Here is a 23787-nt window from a genome sequence, read left to right on the forward strand (position 1 = left end):
CATCTGTCAATCTTGATTGTAACTGTTTGTATAAACGATCTACATGTGACATTATTGTGCTAAAAAATGTTAACCAGTAAATAAATTCTTCGTTATTCGAATAGTGTAGCAAACCAATCACCCCACACAAGTTTTGTCATGTGGCATTTTCTCCAATTCTAACAAATATTCTCTCAAACTTCCCTTGTTCTCAAACATTAAATTCACAGTTCTAGATTTAAAGTTCCGCTGAACCACAGGACAACTTGGAATTTGACGAACCACCACTGACTGAAATAAAGACAAGCAATGTAGTGACCTTGAAAAGTATGCATGGAATGCCAATAAATGAAGGAAAACACCCTAATGGATTTGTTTTGAGAAGCAGCTTTTTCCTTAATTAAATTCAATTGATGAGCATAGCAATATATGAAATATATACTAGGATACCGACACTTTATTTTTGTTTGAAGTCACCCTGTTACACCACTTACCAAGGAACATCCATCAAAACTCTGTGCGATTAGTTTGTGAGGTTCATCTTCAAACACGGGATTTAGTTCATTTACGATGCATTCAGAAATTGCGTCTGCACTTTGACCCTCCAGTCTGAAAAATCCCCAAAACCTTTCAAATGGCTTGTCATTATTCTTGTAACGAAATATCAATACCAACTGTGACTGTTGAGAGATATTAGCTGTTTTGTCTGCCATTAATGCAGCAACAAAATGCCAAATCCCCTTCCTTAATTTCCTGCATTTTTGTTTCATGACAGACTTCTAACATACACTGAAATAGTTCATTTTGAATAGTTTTGGAGGTCCCTTTAAATACTTGATTCTATTCCATATGTTGCTATACTGTATTATCTATGCTTGCCATGAAATTTACTAGTCCTAAGAAGACGCTAGGATTTTCAGAATTGCTGGTCTCATCATTACAGCCCTGCGCGGATCCGCAGATATCCGCAAAATTAGTGTCTTGACAAATACAAACTGTATGGCAGTGCAGATAATTTTGCTAATAATTTCTAAATAATAACGTTTATTGATTTTCACTCAGGTTTACTCTTATTTTTGCTTGTGATTAGACAATCCTTGACAGTAGTATAGCAGAATGGTGATACATAAAGAGCCTTGAGACCATAAAGCTGTAAATTTGACCTGAGCCTACCTGGCTCCTGCCTGCAATTAATGGAAGGAAGGAACAAAGTTAATACGTTGGTAGTTGTTGCAAGGGAAAGTCCCTCATAATCCTGTGACTGTAAGGGTTCTGGTGCCAGGTGTCGGGCTTATTGTGTTATGTTAACAGATCTATTGGTTTCAATACCTTGGGTGTAATATACTGTAGTTAAATATTTAAATTATCCGCGGATAACAATTCGCGGATGCGGATACCCATTCGTGGATGCGGGTGTGGATGAAGTAAGTGCGGATACGGATACTATTTTGTATATCCGTGCGGGGCTCTACTCATCATGACTTCTCAAGGCAAGCTCAAATGTTTGCAGAATTTGATACAATCAATAATAAAAGCATATATCAATTTCTTTCCACTTGTTTATTGTATTTCAATTTTTCTTCATGATATGCATGGCTTAGCTGTGTTACTACATTTATACCACTAATAGAACTGAGATTCAACAAGTTATGCATGTGTTTAATATTATCTTTGTAATGTTTTTTTGTTCAGGTGGCCTAAATAGGTCACGCCATTCTACTCCATGAATGAGAATTGCTATTACCAAAGAGCAAACAAGGGAAACAGAAAAGAGCTTTCCTTATCTCACAACCACGTATCCAATTGTTTTCATACACTGTCCTATGAAATGGTATATTATAAACACAGTTTTTACTGCCTTTTACTTTCTGATTTATAATCAAATCAACACATGGAAAGAAATAGATATATGCTTTTATTACTGGTTGTATCAAGTTCTGCAAACATCTGAGCTTGCACTGAGAAGTCATGATGAGACCAGCAATTCTGGAAATCTCCATAAGTGTTCCACCTCTATTTATTTATTCTATATTTCTCCTAGAAAATGGATGAGTCAATATATTAACTGAATTCATTATGGAGTCCACAAAAGAAACACTACATGAACAAACTCATAAGACACTTCATACTAAAAGCAAAAAAAGCAAAGTCATCTCCCTACAGGCCATGAAGGCCCTTGGAGGGGTGGAAGGTAAAGGCTTCCACTATCCGTAACCTCGGCACTTGATGGGGTAGAGTGGTTAGCTCTACGCCCGGCCGCCTTTGCCCCCAGGAATTACCCTGGTACTCATTTTTGGTGTAGGCTGAGTGAACCTCACCTTAAATTTTACGACTTCCTGACGGGGATTCGAACCCACGTCCTTCCGGGCGAACCGAGCACGCCTTTACCGCCTCGGCCAGGCAGCCCCTGACACTTCATACTACACAGGTAAAAAGAAATGGCGTGTGGCTTTTAGTGCCGGGAGTGTCCAAGGAAAAGTTTGGCTCGCCAGATGCAGGTCTTTTTATCTGACACCCGTAGGCAATCTGCACGTCGTGTTGAGGATGAAATGGTGATGAAGACAGCACATACACGCAGCCCCCGTGCCAGCGAAATTAACCAATTATAGTTAAAATTTCTGACCTTGCTGGGAATCGAACCCGGTACCCCTGTGACCAAAGGCCAGCACGCTAACCAGTTAGCCATGGAGCCGGACACTACACAGGTAGTGAACAAGTATAGAGAGATTAGAGAAATACTGGTGAGAATAGCACATTGCAGGCTAGTTCTAAGCAGTGGTGACACGAGAGTCAGTCTGTCCGAGGCTATTTTTAGCTTTGACAAGAGATGCTGCTGCCGGGTGTAGCTCATGCTGTGGTAGTTGGCAATCTAACATGACATGAAGTTTCACAGCACGCAATTACTGTTACTGAATCCGGGGCTAGCCTGGTCATAAAAAGGAAAGACTGTGCTAATGCAAAATGTTTTAAAGAATATTATTAATTTGTAATTACATAATTTATGATTATTTTAATCATTAAATATGTGAGTGTGCTGTAGCACAGTAGTACATTAGGGAGGGCCACCCCTTTTGTTATTTAAACAGCTGTCAGCCAATAAGCGATGACATTAGGCATGAATTTATAAAACTGAATGAAGGAGAACAAGAGATAGACTCAGACAAAGGTGGTTGGACTTGATCAAGAACAGCATAATAAGGAGCCTGAATTGGAACACAGTTGAGGAGCAAGAATGGTGGGGTTGAAGACAGAAAGATGGAAAGGTGCCATTAATATAACCTGTGTATATACCTGTACATATGTTCTACTTATACTCCATTGAACTTTCTTTTTACTGTGTTTTGTATTACTTTTGTATTACTTTCCTGTGCTTACTTGTAATATATCCTGTGTATACCGGTATATCTGTACATATTTTTTCTACTTATACTCCATTGAACTTTCTTTTTACTGTGTTTTGTCTATACTTCTCTACTGTTATGTAAAATGGTATTTCCGTTAATAAAGTATTATTATTATTATTAACATCCTGACCTGGCTGGAGCCAGAAAAAAAAATTGATGATGATGGTGGTGATGATGAAGATAATGATTATTATTAATTATGACCTAAATATAGCAATATTATAAGGGAGATGAATTATAAAAAATATAGAATTGCTGAGCTCATTTTCAAATATAAAAGCATGGGGAGTATGGGGACGATATTAAAAATGTCCTATGAAAACTTTCAAGGTTAGGTTAACAATCAAAGTAGATAATGGGAAGGAACAAACAATTGCAATTCAAGTCATATACAGAAAGAATGAAAGGAACACACAACTGGAAAAACACACTATCACTGTGAATTGCATTTGTTTGTTCCTTTCCATTACCTACATTACCTACATTACCTACCTGTTGAGTTTGTTTCCTCCTTTTGTGTTTGTCTTGTGTTTCTATTCTTTTACCTCTGTCTTCATCTTTCTTTCTTTTTTATTTTTTTTCCCCTTTGTTTATCTGGCTTTCTCTTATCTGACACTTCCCACATCAAAATTGAAGATCTGTCAAAATGGCTCCTGAATGAGCGTTGAAGCCTGCTGTTCTGATGGAGCTGGGAAGCAGAAACAAACTCATCAGGGACTGAGAAGAACTGAGATTGATGAAGAAAGAGCCAGTCTACCTGCAGATGACAATGTATGAAGATGTTGGGATTATCCTTGTCTTGTTTGTGTTTTCTTTCTATTTCTCCTTCTTCCCGCGCTGACCTGTCATTGTATTTTTCCTGTTTTGTGTCTGGCTCCATGGCAAAATGTTTAGCATGCTAGCCTTTGGTCACAGGGGTCCCGGGTTTGATTCCCGGAAGAGTCGGGAATTTCAAACATCATTGGTTAATTCCGCTGCCATGGGGGCTGGGTGTACGTGTCATCTTCATCATCATTTCATTCTCATCAGAACATGCAGGTTGCCAACGGGCGTCAAGTCAAAAGACATGTCCTCGGACACTCCCGGCACTAAAAGCCATACGTCATTTCATTTTTCCTGTTATTTGTTTCTTTCAATGTTCCTGTCTTTCTATATATGACTTAACAATCAATATGCATACTTTGATTCATTTTACACAGGCCTACCTAGAAGTTGCTAGTGAGATACCAGATATGTTGAAATTATGTAAGGTTGGAAACAGTATCGTTGGCATGAAGGCGAGTTAGTGAAAGTGGATACACTCTGTTCACAGTATCAACCACAAGATCAAATTACCATGGCCACATGTATTATATAATCAACATTTTAGGAATTTTGATATGCATTACATCTTAAAGTGGAGTATTTATTGAAATAAAAAGAACTACAAAATCAATAAAAAACAATGAAACATTAAGTTCTGGGAGAATAAAAACTTAAGATATCAAATCAAGGTTAATACAAAAGTGTGCACCCATTTCTGAACTTAATTTCCTCATAAATCTTTCTGTCATGTCTATAAAAGAAAAAAACTCTCTGATACAGTCCCTATTGTGAACAACAGATTTGTAACCAAAGAACTTCACCAATAATTCAATAGTTCTTTATTATGAATTCCAAGAACTCTTTTTTCCTACTTCAATTGATATTATTAATGAAATACATTATAACACCATAATAGTCTACTTATTTTCCTGTTCCAAATCAGCTTGAAGCCAGAAAGATGTTATTTTCTCTCCTAAATATTTGCATCTAATTTCTCTGCTAGAATGGGAGAGAAAAGTCTTTCAATTTAGTAGATGTCTATTTCAAAATATTCCCTCTATGGTTAGTTCTAAATTAAGATAATAAGCTGAAACACACAAAAAAGTGAAGTATAAGCAATCAATATGATTTTTGAGAACTTAAAGCGGTCATTACTTAACACTTAAGCTTAAAATGTAATCTTCAAAATTTACACCTGAACACCCTGCTTTCTGGACTGATGCATTAATCAGTTTCTCAATGAATCATATTTTCACCAATTATACACTGAATAGCTGTCTGTGGAAGTATGATTCCTTCTAAGCTTGGACTGTTGTGGAGGAATATATTAATGCACCCATCTAGAGACCAGGGAATTTGGGTTTAGGTTCTGAGAACAATCACATTTTCAGCTTATGCAGAGTAATTAATGTCATTAGAAAATACAACTTTTCCCTCTGAATAGAAAATAAACTATTTCTGCTCATAAGAAAATAATCAAAGTCAACTCAATTTTGAAAAGAAATTCTCATTTAAGAACCTTTCTCAAAATACAATCAATATTTAATATTATTAAATTATATCTAAAATACAAACATATTAAGATTTACAGTAAAACCTCATTAAGATGCTCTTCAAGGGACCATGTGAAGTATGTGTACTAAATAGAACCACATTATAAGTGGGATATTAAAGTAATCAAGGTAGATAATACAGCATTTTCACACATTTAACACAAAGTAAGATAAGCTACCATATATACTTTATTAACATTTTGTTGAAATACTGCATTCATATACACTTTATTGAGGATTTCAAAGAGATTACACAGTATAGGTCACAGTTAGGAGGTTGGAATGTAAACATACCGTATTGTAAAATATGTAGCTGTAAGCTTGAGGTAAAGGTAGGGTTCCCTTCAGGTTTGTGACCACAACCACAGTAATGAGAAAGCTTTCCATAAGGAAAAATATTTTCACTTCTTTTCCACTTTAACAAACATAAAAAATAAAGCAAAGAATATTCCTGTGATAAAGAATGCAATAAATGTTGAACTTTATAAAGGGTTCAATCATATGGCAAGTGTCCACGGACCAGACACATTGCAGGTATTAGATGGGATAGCATAGTATGCCTTATTGGGGTTTCACTGCTGTTAGATTTATAGAAAAGTCATATATTTGGCAGAAATACAATGTAATTACAGAAAGAAGAGGTGAACATCTCCAAATCTTTATAAAGAAGCTGTAAAAGTATTTCTTTAAATAATTAAAATCAATGTAAATTTCTTTAGTAAAAGTAGGGTACTGTTAAATGTCAAAGAGAATTATTTTGTAATAAATTATGAAGTGTTTTAATTTCTTTGGGGGAAATTCTACTGTCAATGGTATCAATTTAAGGCAAAACGCCCACAAACGTACTATTTCTACCTCAAATGTATTTCTTCAGTTTCTAGAGCCTAGACCAACACTGGTTGACCTTAATGCTGTAGTATATCAGTACTAAAAAAAGTAAAATTAACCTAAATTATTAACTATTTGCTTCTAATGAACCAACTCATAAATTACAAGTTATTGATGAAATACTATTAACAGTTTCATATTATATTCTCTTCTGGAGGGAAGAGTACATAAAATATTGTAATTGACAATTTAATTGCATAAGGATAGTCAGTAGCCACAATTGCAAAATAGAAGGGGGTGGGGGGCAGCAAAAAATGTACAGACAACAAAAAGTACCTGGGTTTGTTGGACCTAAAGGACGGGGGTAGGGAGGGGTGATAAATACATCAAAACTGAAAAGAAAAAAAAGAAGAAAAAAAAAAGAAAAAAAAAAGAGACTACAAAATGGGTTCCTTTTATGTTCTCTGAGCAAATTTTGTCAGAGTCAATAGTTTACCAACTTAAATGTGGTCATTTTTTTATTATTTTGAGATTTTCATTCAATACTATACAATAAAACTTTCACCAAAGGAACAATATCACACATGCAATACAAATAAAAAGAAGTATGGCGTGATTATACAGGTACAATTAAAAATCATTTAGTATTTCATTACGCACTAAGAAACTAACAGACAGTAAAGAGACTGCCAGACTGATGAATGCGCACAGCAAGCGGATGAATCATACCTCAGTGTCCTGACCTTGGCAAAAACTATACCCCTGCTACCCTCCCTCACAGCACATGCAAGTCTCCACTACTTGCTGTGGCGCTGTACAAATCAGTTAGCTGCGGCAAACGACACTTTGTGTGTATTTCTGCTAATAATTTTGTTAATAATTAAAGAAAATAAAGGAAAGAATTAACTAATAAGACAACAGGGCTTGTAAAATTGTTTGTTTTTTTAGAATTCCTATAATTCCTAGTTTCAGCCGGCTGAAATGGAATAAAATGTAATGTTTTCTGTACAAAGTGGTGGGGGGACGACTGCCCTACCTTGCCCCTCCTAATCACCGCTACTGAAAACAGTGAATCAGAGTTATAAACATACTTGTAAACAACATCAATAAATGGCCTGAGTAACATTATTTATATTTTAAGGCATTGTTTATATGAGCCACAGGATCCAAAATATCTGTTTGCTCTGTTTTAGAATTTTATGTTGTTATACTCAATTACAAAATGACAAAGGGTACACAGTATGAACAAGGAATATCAAATGTCAACATTCAAAAACTGACAATGTATTATATCTAAAATATGGGTACTTGTTCAGTTGTAGTTACATTCTCTCATATGCTGATCATCATTTATCACTCCAATGAATTTCTTAAGCAGATATTGTATAACATATGACAGAAGTGCAAGCTAACAGTAAACATTTACAAATGTCAAAACAGACCCTAAAGCAGTAAATTTATAAAGATCTTATTACACCTTAGTCACTTTCTAAAAAATTGCATCTGTAGAAAACGTAGAAGCAAATTGGCACAATGCAGAAATAACAAATTCAAATTTCTTATTTATTGCTTACTGTAATCTTCTTGTAAGTAGAAGTATTCTTTATCATAAAGAGGTTAGTACAGTGATTATTTCTCCTACTTTAACCCATCATTGGCAGCAATGTTGATGCACACACGTTTTGCAAGATTTGTCAGTTACAGCTGTTGTCGAGCTAAACTATTGGTAATGAAATAATATCCTTTTCATTGTCTGGACTTCATCCTCAATGTTATAGCACATATCTAGAAACATGAATTACTTTCAAATACTATTGTCAATGTTAATTGTAAAATGCTAAAACTAATCATTAACTTACCACTAGGGCTAATATTAGAATTTTCCTTGCCTGACTTCATAAACTCAAATATACATTCAACATAAAATGTTGAAGCCGTAATATAGGGTAGCACCACTGGTTATATGAAGAGTGTATTGCTCACTCGTCTGCTCCAACAAAACAAATACCGGTAGCATTCTGAAGATTTTCCTTTAAGACAAATCCTTTCAACAGGTAGAAAACACTAAAAATATCAAGATGTAAAATTGTGGCCTTCACAATTTCTGTCAAAATGTGATTTCAAACTCAGTGTGAGCAAAATGGTCATATAGCAACAAACAATGGGTTAAATGGTTATTACGAGACTATTCAGAGAATATTCTTTTCCACATCTGTAATTATTGATATAACTATGAGTGACGAATACATGGGCAGAGGTTACTTCAGATGGAACCAAAAAATCCTGGCTTGGGTAAGTCAGTAAAATCATTTTAAACTGCATATCAATGAAGGAGCAACCAAATGGTTTCTGCACTATTTTTTCACCTATATACCTGCATTTAACCATCCTGTTACCATTATGTACCTAATGAACATATTTATTTTAATATTTATTCTCCTGTTTACTTATCTCTATGAATTCTACAGATAACTGGGATGGACGTAGTTGTCTTCTAAAAGTGTAAGATACGTTGTTGAGAGAGAAATAAACAGGCTGTACAAAAAGCTACTGAAGAGTCCACAGGGCACAGAGAATGACATTATTCTCATATACAGGATGCAAAGATAGAGAATAAATGTAAAGTGATCAATAAGTAATGTTATGAAAACCCCCAACACCTGCTGCAGTAATATATGAATGAGGAACCTCAGATTTCTCAATCAACTATTTGAACTTTGGAGAGGGAAAACTATGAACAGATATGTCTAACCAAAGATCCTCTCAATGAAGGTTCAGTGAGAATATTTCTAAAAAAAGGGGAGAGGAAGATATGAAATTTCATTCATTTCCAATAGGATAGATGGTTTGAATTTCTAGCATGACAAGGATCTAGATGAGCAAAATTGCAAGACTGGTTGGAAGAAGAAAAACTGAAGGAAGAAAACACGGATAAGATTGCAATTCACTTTTTTAAATTATTGGTATCAAATGAGTTTTAGTACAAGATACATCACAGCCATCAATAGTAATGAGATAATGGCTACAAAAGGATGCAACATGCTCCACTGAGAAGAGGAAATAGCAAGCATGATTTCACCCTCAAGTTCTCATGCATACGGTATGCTACCATTAATGCAATACATGTCTCATGGTATGAGAAAGATCAGACAGACAGATAGTAGAGGACAAATAATAATAGTTAAATACTATAATACAAATAACAATCTCAATGGTAAAAATCAGTGCAGAGATTCAAAGAACATAAGATTCTAAAATAACATAATCACAAACAATCCATTTCTCTTCACAGAACTGGTACTGAAGCAATGTATATAACTTTCTATAATTATAAAAATAGGCAAGGAATAGGATCAGTAGTTGTTGTGCCAACCACCAACTGAGTGTTAAACATTCTTTCAATGATCCTTTAGTTTTCTCATTAATTTCTATGTATCTCCACTACATATTCCATGTAAGCCAAGAGCAGAGCACAAAAGTCCATATGGGTTAAGATCAGAAAAACAAAAGAATCTATACAGGCTAGTTTTGTATTACAGTAACATACATATTACTTTAAAAAATTTAAATTATCACAATCACTGACATTTAAATCCAAATATTGCAAGCAATACCAAACAAGTTATTCGTTCAATTCAAATTAAAATTAAAAATTCTTTCTCAATAATGCTAGAAAACATGGCACTTAATATTCTGGTTCTTGAAAAATGATAAATGAGAACATTAATCAACAGTAATACCAGTATTCTATGGCCAAACTTCGTAAGTAAAACCACACAGTTTACTAACTTAATTGCAAGTTTCAATTCAAAATTCTTTTGTTTTAAGGTCAGAACATTCAACATTTCATAGACATACAAAAGTCAAGAGCAAAAGAAATAAACATGGCTAAATATACAGTACCTAAGTTATAGTAAATTAATGTTCTGTGAATAATTGTCTTTACAAACACTTATGTAAAACCAGTGTTTGGAAATATTGTAGCTGTAGCTTTACAACAAAATGAGCAGAATTAAAACTCAAATAACATATTCAGACTTTAAAAATAACTGATTCTCCAAACACTGATGAGTTTCCCTCAAGAGTCTTTCAAGAAGAAAGGAGTAGTACTTCACTAATCTTGATATTTGTCATAATATCTGTTACTCCCAATTAAGCAGGATTCATTTAACAAAATAACTATTATTAAAAACATGAATGCTGTTTATTTCACAGGTGAGTTACAAAACAGAAACATAAGACCACCTTTGAAATCTTATGTGATTATTTTTTCTGGGATAGAAGATTATACTAGCAAAATATTAATATTACCGGTACTTTCGGATGTATTTAAAAGTCATATAGAAAATTTACTTTTAAAACGGTACGGTATGATGTGACTAAATGTATACAAACTTACACAAATCAACAAAAGTGAAGCACAATCATCTCAAGAGTTCTTATTCTAGTAACATACAAATATGCTGAGTGTTTATATCATATAAAGTACTATACTTTGATATACTTTGATAGCAACAGATTATAGAGCCTGGTAGTCTTGAAGTATCACACGTGCATCTCATGGCATGAAGTGTGGGACTGCCAGCAATGCAGTTCCTGGAGACAAAAAGCACATGAACAATTTGAGACAACATAAAAGAGTTAATAAAGAAAAGTTCTACTCTAATATAGATTTTGTACATATGAAGTTGTACGGGAAATGCAACACAGTATAAACCACTGATGGGAAGAGTATGGTACACGAAAAAAGTAACTGGGCTAAATTAAAGTTACCTGAGAAATATTTTGCTCAAGTGCAATTACAAATTACTTTAACAACAAGTGAAATGAAAATGAAAATCCACAGCCTATTTCCAGTCATTTGACCAGGTCATCTAGCAGAGAGGATGGGAATCGTGCCGGCTGCCGAAGCCTGTCATACTCCTCTGGGGTGATGACTGATGAATAAACAGATTAAATGAAATTATATTGAAGAGTGTTGCTGGAATGAAATATGACTGGGAAAACCAGAGTAGCTGGAGAAAAACCTGTCCCGCCTCCACTTTGTCTAGCACAAATCTCACATGGAGCAATCAGGATTTGAACCACGGAACCCAGCCATGAGAGACCGGCGTGCTGCCGCCTGAGACATGAAAGCTCTCCACTTTAACAACAAGTAATCAGTAAAATTATAATTATTTCCAAAATGTCAGTCTTAAGAAAATTACTCTTTTTACACATGGGGCTAGAATGATACCGATGTTTGCAAAGAAAGAGCCTTTTTTTTTTTTTAAGCATAGAGGTATTAAGTGGCTATCCTCACTAAGTGAGACTTGGAACTTTCTAAGTTATATTTTTTCCATAATTTTTAATTACTTACTTTTAGCATTTCAAATAAATTGTCAATTAAACACTTTTGAAAATAATTGGTTCTTAAAATTGTCCGACTCCTTGGCTGAATGGTCAGCTTTGAGGACTTCAGTTTAGATGGCCCTGGTTTCGATTCCCAGCCGGTTCAGAGATTTTAATCATGTGTGATTAACTCTTCTGGCTCGGGGACTGGTTGTTTGTGTAAGTTCCAAAACTCTCCTCTTCATAATCAAACAACACACCAACCACCACAACAACATGCCATAATAATTACATACCTCCACATACCACATAAGGCTGGCGTCAGGAAGGACATCTGGCCATAAAACAGGGCCAAATTCATATGTGAGGCACAGTTCACACCTATGACCCCACAGTGTGAAAAAAGCTTCAATTTCTTGGAGGGTGGTAAATTTTTGTATTTACTGAAAAAAGGCCTTACAGGGCCGTTCAAAGGAATATCTGCTTTTAATGTTAGAAACATCCCGAGCAACTTAATTAAGAATATTTAGTTTGCTAGTCCATCTAATCAATATACCTCACTTTACAAGCAAAAATATATTTATTTTTAAATTATTTATATCCCCGTCTACAACCGACCGAGCAACCATCACTGGCCTGAATATAAGACTGTCGCCCAGGTGGCAGATTCCCTATCAATTGTTTACCTAATCTTCTCTTAAATGATTTCCAAGAACTTAGAAATTTACCAATCATTTCCCTTAATAAATTATTCAAATACCTAATTCCTTTGTATAAATGAATATTTATCCCAATTTGTCCTCTTGAATCTCAACTTTTATCTTCTATATGATCTTTCCTATCTTTAAAAGCTCCACTCAAGGTTATTCAGCTACTAATGCCATTCCATGCCATTTCTCCTCTGACAGCTCAGAACATCCCACTCATACAATTAACAAATTTCATTATATTGGTCCGCATTGATACAACTTAATTAAGAACATTCATTTGGAACAGTAATTCAGTTTACTAGTCCATCTAATCAATAAAGCAAAACAAGCGAAAATACATTTCTTGAATTAATTACACATAATTTGGCACATGTTTCGTCTTCTTTTGAAGACCTCCTCAGCCATAGTGTCTCAATAAAATATCTGATGTGTGTGTGTGTGTGCGAAAAGTTTTCATTCCCCACCCTGAAGGGGTGGGGCGGGCCACCTGAAAGGTTACGCCCTCCCTCTGGCCAAGAGCTTGGGCGGGGAGGAGGAGATGTGTGGAAATAGGGAGTTGGGAAAAGGCGATGTGAAGAATGCTGGATGGAAAAGGAAAGGCCTCGTGTCTAAGGGGGCTTTAGTATTATGAGTTTTTTATTGTTTCCATTAAATTAAAATACAGAGATGCAATATGAATGATACAGAGCATTGATATAGCCTAATGATTTATGAGAGTGGGCTAGGGAAAAGGTGTAAGCCGAAGGTATTGTAGAATGAGGAGAAGTTGGTGAGGGAAGTAAGAAGAAGGCGGAGTAGATCTGGGGATGGTGGAGTGGGGGAGGAGTAGGGTGGCAGGGTTGGGACGGTAGGTGATCGAAGATGTGGACGAGGTGAGATAGGAGGTGGGTCAGGCCGGGGACGACTGCGAGGTGTGTTAGGACGGTGCAGGGATTGTGGGGGAGAATGCGAAGGTTCCACACGATGATGGCGACCATAGATGTGAATTCCGGAAGCGATGAGGCGCTGGACGGCGTCTGAAGTGGGTAGTTGAATCCGCACCAGGAAAGTAGGTCCGTCTGAGTTATAGATGCGGAAGGCGCGTTGTACAGGGATGTCTGCCTGGCAGAGGTCGTGGGCAAGAACGGCAGGCGCTATGCCGGGATCGATCCCGCGGATGACGCAGCTGTAGATGGTGGTGTGTGCTGAGGTAGGTGTACCATGTTCTCCGGAGAAGAGACGGTATGTCCCTCGGCAGATGGCTGCGTAGAAGGAGGGTGAGACGTTTGAACAGTGATGAGAGGGAGAGGGAGAGAAGCTCGCGAGAGGAGGAAAGCATGAGAGATAGTCAGAGTAGTAAGAGAAGCAGAGGTATGGGCGACATTGGTGGTAGTGGTGGTAGTAGTAGTCCTAGTAGTGGTGGTGACAGATACGATACAAGGAGTAGTAAGGGTAGCGGGAGTAGATACAGTGGTGGTAGTAGGAGGAGGGGAAGGGTAGGAAGACACTGGTAAGGGGGATGGTGGGGACTGGGGAGGCATAATGTCAGCACTGGCAGCCAGTTCTTCGTCTGCTTCAATCTCAGCTTGGAGGTGAGCTGGTGTAGAAACCACGGAGTAGAGGCGGTGATGGATGAGAGCGCCGGTTTTCTGGACTGAGAGACAGGCAGCGGCAGATGTGTAGTAGAGCAGGACCTCTGTTGCTGGGTCGGTGCCGTTGTAGAGGCAGTGAACAAAGTAGACACCGGTCGAGAGAAGGGCTTCAGAGATGTCCTCTTCCGGGATATCGGGATCAATGTCCTGGATGATGCAAGTGGATAACATTGCTGGGGAAGGCCGTCAACCTACTTAGGGACAGTCAATTATGCTATTTGGCCCGGCGAGGTGAGATGTATAGTTGAGGCGTCACTCCGGCCGCACAAAAATATAGGATATGTGAGAGAATATCCGAGTTCACTTAAAAGGAGACTGCGACAAAAAGCCCCAATATCTGATTAAAACACTGTAATGTCACTGTCCAATGAATACTAATGAGTACATCCCACTCAGTCGAACAGCTCGTCTCCTCACTCCCAAGTCTTCCCAGCCCAAAGTCCGCAACATTTTTGTCAGAAATCGACCAGAATAAATCGTGCTGCTTTCCTTGGGATCTCTTCTAGTTCTAGTCACAAGTAATCTGGTGTGCGTCCCATACACTGGAACCATACTCTAATTGGGGTCTTACCAGAGACTAATATGCCCTCTCCTTTACATCCATACTACAATCCCTAAATACTTTCATAGAGATCTGTAACCTTTGTTTACAACCTCATTAATGTGATTACCCCAACAAAGATCTTTCTTTACATTGGTACTTATAGTGATTCAACTTTGGTTTTTGGAGTTAATTTCCACCTTCCAAGACTATAATATAAAGATAAAGCTGAAATTCAAGAGGACAAATTAGGGCAAGTATCCACTTATACGAAAAGGAATTAGGTAATGGAATAATAAATTAAGGAAAATGTTTGGTATATTTCTAAGTATTAAAAAGTATTAAAAGGTGGAAATTGTCTCTAAAAACCCAAGTTAAATTTAACACCAATACAGAACTTTACAATGAAATTTATAAACTTACAGTGATCCCTGTGAGGTACTTTCATCCCATCAATACAGTAATTAAAACTGAGAGGACTTATCCCTTTGGTGAAACTTACAAACAGACATTTCACCCCATTTATCATCATACCATAGTCTACTGTCCATCTCACAACATTGTTGAAGTCTTTTTGTGGTCGCTCATAATCCCGTAACTTACAGTACTTACTACTCTACACAGGATAAAATCATCTGCAGAAAGCCTTATCTGTCATTGCAGTTCATTACTCATACTTCACCTACTCTAATTCTCTGAGTTCTATTTTCTAGCAATTTAGCCACCCATTCAACCACTCTTTTGTCTAGTCCAATAGCCATCAGTGATGAATATTGTAGGAAAAGTCTAATGTCTTTGGAAGTACTAGAGAGGTACATACATACATACATACATACATACATACATACATACATACATACATACATACATACATACATACATACATACATACATGCATGCATACATACATGCATGCATACATGCATGCATACATACATGCATGCATACATACATACATACCTACCTACCTACCTACCTACATACATACATACATACATTATCATTATAGACTGTTATGCCTTTCAGCATTCAGTCTGCAAGCCTCTGTGAAATTACTAACGTCGCCACAATCCTAGAGAGGTAAGGAAGTATATTATCCTGAACTGGTGAAGCTAGTGGTTCCGCTATAGTGGAACTGGAAAAGTTAGCTACATTTTTTTTTCCATTTCAACTTCCATGTGATATATATTGATTACTAGAATGAAATTACTACAATTGTATTTCAAGAAGTAAATTAATATTAAAAATTACATTTTGTTTAATGTAATGATTACAAGTAAAAATGACTAAAAAAGAATCCTTTTCATGCAATTTGATTACTTCTACTCAATTACTTCCCAACTATGGTAAAAACTATAAAAAAGTTAGGACATCTTACAGGTACAGGCTGACAGAGCAGGGCATTAAAAATTTCAAATGCAATATTGCTTTCGAACAAAGACATTCAAGACTCTGTTTGCATAACACAGAGTTAATACTTTGTAATGATGACTGTATCATGCACATTGACATTGGGCCCAGATGAATCGTAATAAGACTCTGACCCTGATCAAAAATAATTGGATGACTTCTGACCTTCTGAAGTGGTGCCGCCTATACAGCCTGTCTATCAATATTGACATTCTAATCATGCTGCTGTCTAGCAACAGAATCAGAATTCTATTGGACAGATACTATGGATGAATTAATTTAGTTTTGCCAAGGGAAACAGAATGGAGCAACAGAGACCTTTAATATGCCAACAACATATTATCTGATCTATGTCTGGATTTACCAACGACACAGAGTTTCTAAGAAAGGTGCATGCACACATTAGAAACAAATATCCTCAGATATTAAGAATATTCAAAATTAGCCACTGAGTGTTTAATTATCACTGTTCAGATTTTATCTCGGATTCTCTTCTCTATTTTGTTCACTGGACACCAGTTTATAAAGAACTTGGGTACAGTACCATGAGCTCCTAGAAATAAACAGTAACAGTTATCCTCTTATGATGATGTGATTGAGGAAAACGAGAAAGAGTTGGTTCATAGATGGTATTCAAATCAAATCAATCAAAATCTCTTTATTTGCAAATGAGGTGTCTACCTCGGTGGCAAATGGTACACTAAAATACATTATTGTCAAGCACTAAATTTTAAGTTAACAAGAGAAGAAAAAAAATATTTTTTTTAATACAATAATATACAATTTATGCTAACAATTTTTTTCTATTAAACAAACAGATCATCCTTAATAAATTTATATTGTTTATAAAATTCTACTTATAATATCTCCTATACTTACAAACTAGTCAACTCATATACAGTATGTGGAATTACTTCAAATAATTCTATGTAACTGGTATAAGATTAAAATTTACATTGCATTTATTTACTTTTTTTTTTTTTTTTTTTTTACCCATTTTGGAACCTAAGTAGCATAACGACCTGCTGCGTCTTAACCAGAGCCCCCTTTTGCCACCACTTTTCAGAGTTCCTGAAGGGCCTTCACAGCTACCGTAGCAGTCCCAGGGCCCTCAAAGTCCCCACTGTACTTCACCCCTACAGGCAATCCCCTACTTTGGCTGTCCAAACTCCATAGACCAGGGGATGGAATTTATTTTTTTAACACACATTTTTTATTTACAATAGCCTGCACTGGTCGAATGCCCTCTAACATTTCATTTATTTTCCCTGTTTCTGTTTATTCTCTTCTTGAATACCTGTACAGATTTCGGAAAAGGATCAAACACTACCCCTGGTAAACTGTTCCACTCCTTCACACCCTTCCCAATGAATGAAAATTTACCCCGGTCGCTTCTGCTAAAATTCCTTCTAATTTTATACTTGTGGTCAGTTCTGCCAACATAATTATTTTCCAACTGAAGCCTCTCACGGATTTCTCCCCATGCTTTTTCTCCTGTATAGGCTGTATATAATCCTATAAGTCTAGTTTTCTCCCTTCTTTTACTTAAAGTTTCCCTCCCAAGTTCCTCTAACATTTCTGATACACTACTGTTTCTCCTGAAATCCCCTGTTACAAATCTTGCTGCTTTCCTCTGCACACTATCTATTTCTTTTATTAGGTATTCTTGGTGAATATCCCAAACACTGTTTGCATATTCCAATAATGGACGAACCATACTTAAGTAACTTTTTTCTTTTAATTCTTTGTTGCATCCTTTAAGTAGCCTCATTACGACATGTAATGATCTGTATGCTTTCCCAACAATGTCATCAACATGACCCTTCCAGTGCAAATTACTTTCAAATCTCACACCTAAGTATTTGTACTTGCCATCTTTTGGCATCCAAAGTATATTCAAATTCAGTTTTATAGCTCCTGTTTGTAAATGTTGTAACAGTTGATTTGCCTCCATTAACCTTCATATTATTTTCTTCAACCCACTGTTCGATACTTTCAAGGTCCCTTTGTAATTCTGAACAATCCTCAATGTTATTTATTTCCCTATAAACAATTATATCATCTGCATACAATCTTATTTTTGATGTTATATTGTTCCCTAAATCATTTGTGTATATTAAGAAAAATAATGGACCGATTATACTACCCTGTGCGATTCCCTTCCAAACTTTCTCTTCCTGTGATATATTATTTCCTACTTTGACTTTCTGAACCCTTGAATTTAGAAATGTTCTTATCCAACATATAACCCTTATGTCCAATCCTATTCCCTCCAATTTCTTTAATAATATTCCATGTTCCACTCTATCAAAGGCTTTGGAAAGATCTACGGTTATGCAATCTAATTGGCCTCCTGAATCCAACTGATCTGATATGTCCTGCTGAAATCCCACCAGTTGTGCCTCACAAGAAAATTTCTTTCTAAATCCATACTGGCTCCTCATGAACCAATTTTTATCATCACATATCCCTCTGATGTACTTTGCTATTAAACTCTCCAGTATTTTACAAACTATACTGGTCAGGCTGATTGGTCTGTAGTTCTCTGGTTTCCTTTTATCACCCTTTCCTTTATAAATTGGTATTATTATAGATTCCTTCCATTCCTTTGGTATTACACTATTATTTACGACATAGTCAAAGAGAAATTTTAAATAAGGCACTATGTACCACCCCAATGTCTTTAATACCTCCCCAGTAATTTGATCACTTCCTGCTGCTTTTCCTCGCTGAAGCAGTTGGATTTCTCTGAAAATATCTTCATTTGTGAATGAGAAGCTTCTTGTTTCCCTATGTGTCTCTCTCTCTCTCTATCTTCTGTTACTGTTTCCAACTCCTGACAATCTTCTACTGAATCTCTGAATTCCCTACTAAATAGATTTGCTTTCAGTATCTGTTGAATAGTGTTCACTCCCTTCTCCCACCATTGTAGGAATTTGGCTTCCTTTTCCTTTTTGATTCCTAATATATGAATACATCTTTTTCCATTTCCCTTTGTGGTCATTACCCTCTTGAAGTATGCCATTCATATATATCTCTTTTGCTTCCTTTTTCACTCTATTCAGTTCCCTCATTAGCTGTTTTCTAGTTTCTCTATTCTCCTCACCCTCTTTGATTTTCCTGTTTACTATTCTATATTTTCTTTTTAATTTCCTTATTTCCCTTGTATAATAAACAGGGTCTGAGGTCATTTTACCCTTCTTAACAGGTACAAATCTCTTCTCTCCTTCCCAAATGATTCCTTTAAATTTAGCCCAAAGTGTATCCACATTACTCCCTCCACTTATCCAACAACTGAATTGTGATTTAAGGTAAGTCCCAAATTCATTAACTTTAGTTTTTCTGTATAATTTCTTGTCTTGTGTGACCCTCTTATTAAGCATTTTTGGTACAAGTCCTACATCCATTATTACAGCCTTATGGTCACCTATTCCTTCAATTACCTCAGTTTTATCAACAATTTCCCATGGTTTAACCAAGAATACATCTAGCAAGTTGTTGAGACGAGTCGGTTCTTGTACTACTTGTGTAAATCCTCCCTCCCAAGTTAACTTATTTGCCAGTTTCTGTTCATGGGCTTCACTTGCAGCTCCATTCCATTCAACTTCAGGCAAGTTTAGATCTCCCCCAATTATTACCATATCATTATTATTGTTTTTATGAGTATAATCTATTATTTTCTCAAATATTTCCATGTCTCTTTCCTCTCTTCCAGGCCTATATGTTCCTATAATTCCCACCTCCTTCATATTATCACAAACTAATTTTATCCCTAATATTTCATCCCTTTCATCGGTAAACCATTCATGTGAACAATAGGTTTCCTTAACCAGAATAAACACTCCCCCACCCTTTTTATCTCCTCGGTCTCTACGATAGACTGTATACCCTTCTAGAAATACTTCTCTATTACCCACCCCTTCTCTCAACCATGATTCTACTCCGATCACCACACCAGTCTCATAAGATTCCATCAATGTACTGAATTTTATTTGTTTATTTACTACACTCTGACAGTTTACCAAGAGCAATCTCAGACCCCCTTCCTCCCTAAAACTTGACTGTTGTAATTGGGTAATATTTGACTCCTGAGTTGAAAACGTCCCTGGAACCCAGATCTTTGTACATAGATCTTGATTTAAGGATCTGGGTTTCCTGGCAAGTTTCCCTGTATATGCCAATTTAGTGGTATGGGTTTTCTTAAGTGCATATTAGTTTGCAAATCTCTGTTGATAATTGTAGCAATTTGTCTACAGAGAGTTGCTTTTCCATTACCATTCAGATGTAACCCATGCCTAGTGAACATTTGCCTGCCAAGACCTAAGTATCTACTACATAGACATTTCTAAAACTCTTACTTAATCTCTTAATTTTTATATTTACATCATGTACAGCTTTGTTCACGCACAAGTCTTCTATAAGGTCATACCTGGGTGGCACATTAACTATAATTACTTTTGAGTCAGGTAGTTTCGAAATCTTACCTCTGAGGGTCGTAATTTTTCGATATTCTTCTAACTGTCCACTTCTTGGGGCTTAAATAGTTACTGCTCAAAGTGAATCATTGAATCAATGATTTCTGAAGCATTGTTTTCTTTATTGATGGTGATAAAGTCAATAACATCTACTGCCACCATTTTTTGTAACAAACTACCTCACTCCTCAATTCCCTAGTACACCTTTTCAGTGATGCCTAGGCCATCTATGACAGCTAATGGTAGAGTTGTTGAGGATCCAACCAGCCTTTGGGCTGAGGACTGAACACCACCACCACCACCACCACTACCACCACCACCACCACCACCACCACCACCACCACCACCACCACCACCATCATCATCATCATCATCATCATCATCATCATCATCATCATCATCATCATCATCATCATTGGACCTTTGCAATGTAAGTGCATGGAGCAAACATGCTCTTATAAAATAGTGTACCTGTTCGGAGCTATAATGCTTATCCCTTGTATATCTTGTGTTGATAATTCCCTATAGTTCTTGTACCTGATTTTTGGACTTGCAGTCCGCTGTTGTTATCAGAACTGACGAGCTCACTGTCATTCTGCTTAACTGTTATTTGTTCCATATCTCCTATCTATCAAATTTTAAATTAAAAAAAAAAAAAAAAGGAAGGAAAGAAATAAAATTTCAAACTTTAGAGCTTTAACTTATGCTCTGGTCATTTTCTTTTCCGCCCATTCATGCCGGCACCTTCTTACACCTCTGCATTCCACGGAATTTCTGTATCGATTATTATTATTATCCAAGGAAGGTTTAAAGAAAAGGTTTAACATGATCAGCCACGAAAAAAGACTAGGAGGCGAAACACTTACACTCCTTTTAGATCTGTATTTTTTGTAAGTATTTAGGACTATGGTTGATAAAAATACAATATAATATATTACTAATGCATAGGGACCTGAAAAAAATTGCATTTGCAATAAATGAGAATTTTTGAATCTTGTACTGAATCCAAACCTACGGTAATTCTAATGTGGAATAAAATCATTTTTACGCATAAATAAAAGTGCGACAAAATGTGAATTGTGACCCAAAATGCGAAATTAGTATGGATATGCAATTTTTGTGCGAATTCTGCAAAAATGTGCTATTTTACTGCAAAAACAACATATTTTGCCAAAATCGTCAGAAATACTCAAAATATGATGCATAAATCTTTCGAGCGTTCCGATCGATGAAGAAAAGTAGCCGATCAATTCCTGCTTGCTGACTTTCATCAATATTTACAATGGGAATTTTTTTTTTTTTTTTTTGCTAGGGGCTTTACGTCACACCGACACAGATAGGTCTTATGGCGACGAAACAATGGGAATAGCAAGGGGAATAAGATCTGTATTGATTATTATCAAAATGTAAATCGAGTGTCACGGAAATAATGAGATAGATGCAGCGTTGTTTTCCTGTTGTTCAAAATTGAAACTAGTGAAGAGTAGAAAGTAGAGCTATTGTTTAGGTTATGGGGCGCACGACAAAAACTGCACACGAAAGGGCTCAGCAATATGCAAAGGATGGTTTTTATGCCACAGATTCAGCAACAGTGTTTTGCAAGTGTTGTAATTGCCGAGTTGGGTGGGGAAAAAAGGATAGCATTGTGAAACATGTTAAATCTGAAAAACATGTGGGTAAGCGACGTGATAACGAAAGTTCAATCCCTGCTGCTAGTACATCTCAAAGAAAGCAATCTTCTGTGCTTACACAGTTAGATAGTTGTAAAAGACAAAAAATTTCCAGAGATAACTTCTCGAAACGCAAAGCAAAAGCAAATATACCTCTGGAAAAGCTGGAAAGCAAAGAGCTAAGAGCCTGGATCACTGAGTTTTCAAATGAAGAGCTGCCATGTGTGAGAACTCTATGTGAAGTATACTTACTGGGTAAGTTTCGATTTCATTGATAGGGTACGGTTAAGGTATTACGACATGGAAAACACACGTAAAATTGAAGGATACCAAATTTGAGTGCGATTTCCATATCAAACTATCTTACCCGTACCCAATTGATCCAGTAATTTTAAATTATTTTGTTATAATTTGAGGTCTTTCTTCCTTTCTAGAAGTTGCATCTGACCACCAGAAAAGAACAGCAGAGGCTCTAGTGGGGAAGAACATCAACATACTCTGTGATGAACTACAGATAGAATGGGCCGTTGTGTTTTTATCATCATATTCCAAGTCCCAGCCGGATCGAAAAGAGAGCTGCACATTGTTTCTGTGAACTATCTTGATGCAGGAAATGCTACAAGCTGCTCTCGTGCTGTTTTAGAAGCTCTGCGCAGTTATAGTGTACCATATGATGCAGTTAAAGTGTTTGTCAGTGACAGTGCCCCATACATGACCCGGTGTTATGAAACATTAAGGGTGGTCATAGGGGATCACTTAATGCATGTACAATGCTAGGCACATAAGATCAGCTTGGTTGGCAATAGTTGGGTTGCAGTGATGACAGATTTAAATCGTGTGGTTGCGATGGTAAAGTCTGCATTTTTGAACACAAGAAAGCAAAAATATAATTATTTACAATTCTTACCATCGAAGTATGGTGCTTCAAAGGAAGCAAAGCTTTTTCCTGCACCTGTCATAACCCGATGGAATAGCTGGTTTCAGGCTCTCTTCTATTTGAGTGCTTACTTTACTGATGTTACATTTTTCAAGATGTCTGACATGAAAGACATTAACAACTGTGGTATTAAGTAGCTGACTGATCTGAGTGACCGAGAAGTGAATAGGCTTCACTCCCACATGGTTTTTGTCACAGATCATGCAGCTGGATTGGTTAATCTCCTTACTGAACTTGAAGGGTCTCTGTATCCTACCTCTCATCTCCTTTACCCCAAACTGCATAACCTTGACACCAGTTTTACCTTAATTTGTGAGGGGAATTTTTCTGCGGCAACTAATGATGCTTTGATTAAGCTCACTCCTCTACAGCAGGCTGCAAGTAGAGACACATTTGTCAAAGCTGCTCATTCTTCACAGTGCAAGCTAGCCACATTGAAAGCTAAAGACCCCAATCATACGCATTTTGTGTCAATTTCTCAAGCTTTGTATCCAAAAAATATAATTTTAAATAA

The 23787-nt window shown here is 36.5% G+C and overlaps 1 protein-coding gene across 9 annotated transcripts in view; it reads right to left on the reverse strand.

The window, feature by feature from the left end:
* Window positions 1-6326: 6326 nt before the first annotated feature.
* The window catches only part of LOC136858058 (band 7 protein AGAP004871), a 493935-nt gene continuing 476474 nt past the window's right edge, over window positions 6327-23787 (reverse strand). For all 9 annotated transcript variants that reach the window (XM_067137306.2, XM_067137302.2, XM_067137307.2 and 6 more), the window contains one exon: window positions 6327-11164. The gene's annotated coding sequence lies outside the window, so the exon portion shown is untranslated. The remainder of the gene's footprint in view (window positions 11165-23787) is intronic.

The sequence above is a fragment of the Anabrus simplex genome, chromosome 1, assembly GCF_040414725.1.
Source record: "Anabrus simplex isolate iqAnaSimp1 chromosome 1, ASM4041472v1, whole genome shotgun sequence".
Lineage (NCBI taxonomy): Eukaryota > Metazoa > Arthropoda > Insecta > Orthoptera > Tettigoniidae > Anabrus > Anabrus simplex.